General features: G+C 62.6%; 1 protein-coding gene across 1 annotated transcript in view; it reads left to right on the top strand.

Moving 5' to 3' along the window:
- Positions 1-1,731: 1,731 nt before the first annotated feature.
- Positions 1,732-2,115, top strand: part of TRPM2 (transient receptor potential cation channel subfamily M member 2) — a 45,522-nt gene continuing 45,138 nt past the window's right edge. Inside the window, exon 1 of the mRNA XM_011376371.1 lies at positions 1,732-1,761. The gene's annotated coding sequence lies outside the window, so the exon portion shown is untranslated. The remainder of the gene's footprint in view (positions 1,762-2,115) is intronic.

The raw sequence follows: 2,115 nt of genomic DNA, 5'->3' as shown, positions 1-2,115 counted from the left end.
CTGGGCCTTCTGAGCCCACTCCTGCAGCTGGGGGCAGGAGGCTCCGTTCTCGCCACAAGGCCTCCCCAGAGTGAGTGAACAGGGAGGGAGGGGAGGGGAGGAACCAGAAGGAGGAGCAGGGGGAGCGAGGGCAGGTCCCGTCGGGGGTCTTTCGGCCAGTTCCTTAGCTGTCCCGAGCCACAGCTTCTCCACAGGAAATGGGACGAGGCTTCTAGCCACATCTGCACTGGAGAACTGCAAACACACCCGGGGAGCTCAGCGTGGGCGCTGGCGAGGTGGGCGTAGGTGGCGACCTCCGAGGACCAAGGGGCTGGTGCTCAGAGGCCGGGAAGGCTACGGAAATGTGCCACGTGTTGGAGCGCCCTGGGCAGGCCTGCGGCCAGGAGCGAGCGTCCACTAGCCACCGTCTCTGTATGCTCTCATTTCTCTTTGCATTGCCGTGGCAGTCCTTTGTGTTGAGAAAGTTCTGGAACGCAGATAACCAGCTGACTTAAGAGATGAAGAAAAACAATAGTGTCCCGCCTGCACGTGGCCTCTCTAGACCAGGAGTCAGCCAACCAGAGCCCACAGGCCAGACCCAGCCGCTGCCCGTTTTTGCAAATAAAGCTTTATTGGCTCACAGCCGTGCCCATCCGCTAGTGCTTCGCCAATGGCTGCTTTCCGGTTGCAGCGGCAGAGCTGAGCAGTGGGGCAGAGACCAGGCGCCTGGAAAGCCCGACGTGTTCGCCACCTGGAAAGCCTGCCCCTGCTCCAGTCGGGCCACGGTGACTCCAACCCTGCCCGCCCCCGGGGCTGGCAGCCTTGCTGCTCTGCGCCTGTGAATTATTGATGGCCGTGGGCTCGCAGGGCGGCTCCCACCGACTGCGGTTTCCCGCTGGCTGCCAGAGCAAGGGGCTTTCATTGTGGGCAGGACGTCCGCGCCCTGACCAAGCCCTCTGCTCCGCACTGCTTTTATCCGTCCAGACCAGCGTGTCCCGTGTTCTTGCTTACGATTGCACACCTCTTTATTGCTATGGGAAGGACGTTTCCTAACCGCTCCTGGCAGACGGAACGGGGCCTTCTTGTGCAACATGCGGTTCTCCTCCGAAAGGGAAGGGGCCTCTCGGGACACAGATGTCTCAGCAGAAGCGTTTCCTGAACTACTTTACCTTGAATGGCGTTCCCGCGGGGGCCCGGGGTAGTTGGAAACAAAAGCCAGCCCGCGCCCGTCCTTCAGACAGCTCTGCCGCCGTGGCTGCCTCAGGAAACAGTAATGGCCCCCGTGTGATCCCAGCCAGCGAGACAGACGGGACCCGAGGGAAGACGCCCTCACGAGGCTTCGACACCTGCCGACACCAGCTGCTGACACGGGCGGCTCTCAGACCCCTCTCTGGGTTGCGGCCGTGTAGCCAGCTCACCTCTACTGTGGGCACCCACTAGCATCGACTAGTCTCCAGGCTCTGAGCATGCAGCAGCCCGTGGCTGGAGGGCTGTGCTCCCCGCAGGCCATCGTGCCCACAGGCACACCCGCTGCTGCCCGTTCCTCACCTCTGTGGTGCTAACTGCTTTGCGGGACAGGCTGCAGCCGCCTTCCTGCCTCTCAAAGCGTCTGAATAAACAACCAGGCACTGCCCTATCCCAGGGGTGGGTCCTGGCACCTTCCCACAGCTGCGAGAGACCTCTGATGGAGAGATAGTGAGCCGAGAGACCTCTGATGGAGAGATAGTGAGCCGGGGGCACTGGCCTGTGGCACTGCTTGCTGGCTCCGCTGGGGAGGAGGCGGTAAGGGGCAGGGGACACTGGGGGCAGGGGCTTCCCAGAGGAGGGTGCTGTGCGCAGAAGTCTGGACACCGGGTCAAAGTACCCAGGGGAGGAAGTGAGGGGGGGCCCTTGTCTGGTTTGGAGAAGCCACAGGACGCTCACTCTTCACTTCCCTGGACTTGAGCAGAGCCCAAGAGTGGCCCGTACGGGGCCGTGGGCACTGGGAGCTGGCAGTGGGGAGGAGCCGAAGGGCCTTTGTGAGTGAGAGAATTTGCCGGTGGCACCTGTCCGAAAAAGCTGGGTTGCTTTTTAGGAGCCAGAGCTCAGTCGCTGCGGGTCCTCCTGAGAAAGGACAGTGCCACCAGGGGCCGAGGG

The sequence above is a fragment of the Pteropus vampyrus genome, unplaced genomic scaffold (assembly GCF_000151845.1).
Source record: "Pteropus vampyrus isolate Shadow unplaced genomic scaffold, Pvam_2.0 Scaffold296, whole genome shotgun sequence".
Taxonomy (NCBI): Eukaryota; Metazoa; Chordata; class Mammalia; order Chiroptera; family Pteropodidae; genus Pteropus; species Pteropus vampyrus.
Note: the sequence above shows the minus strand (reverse complement) of the source record. Positions and strands in the feature narration are given on the sequence as shown.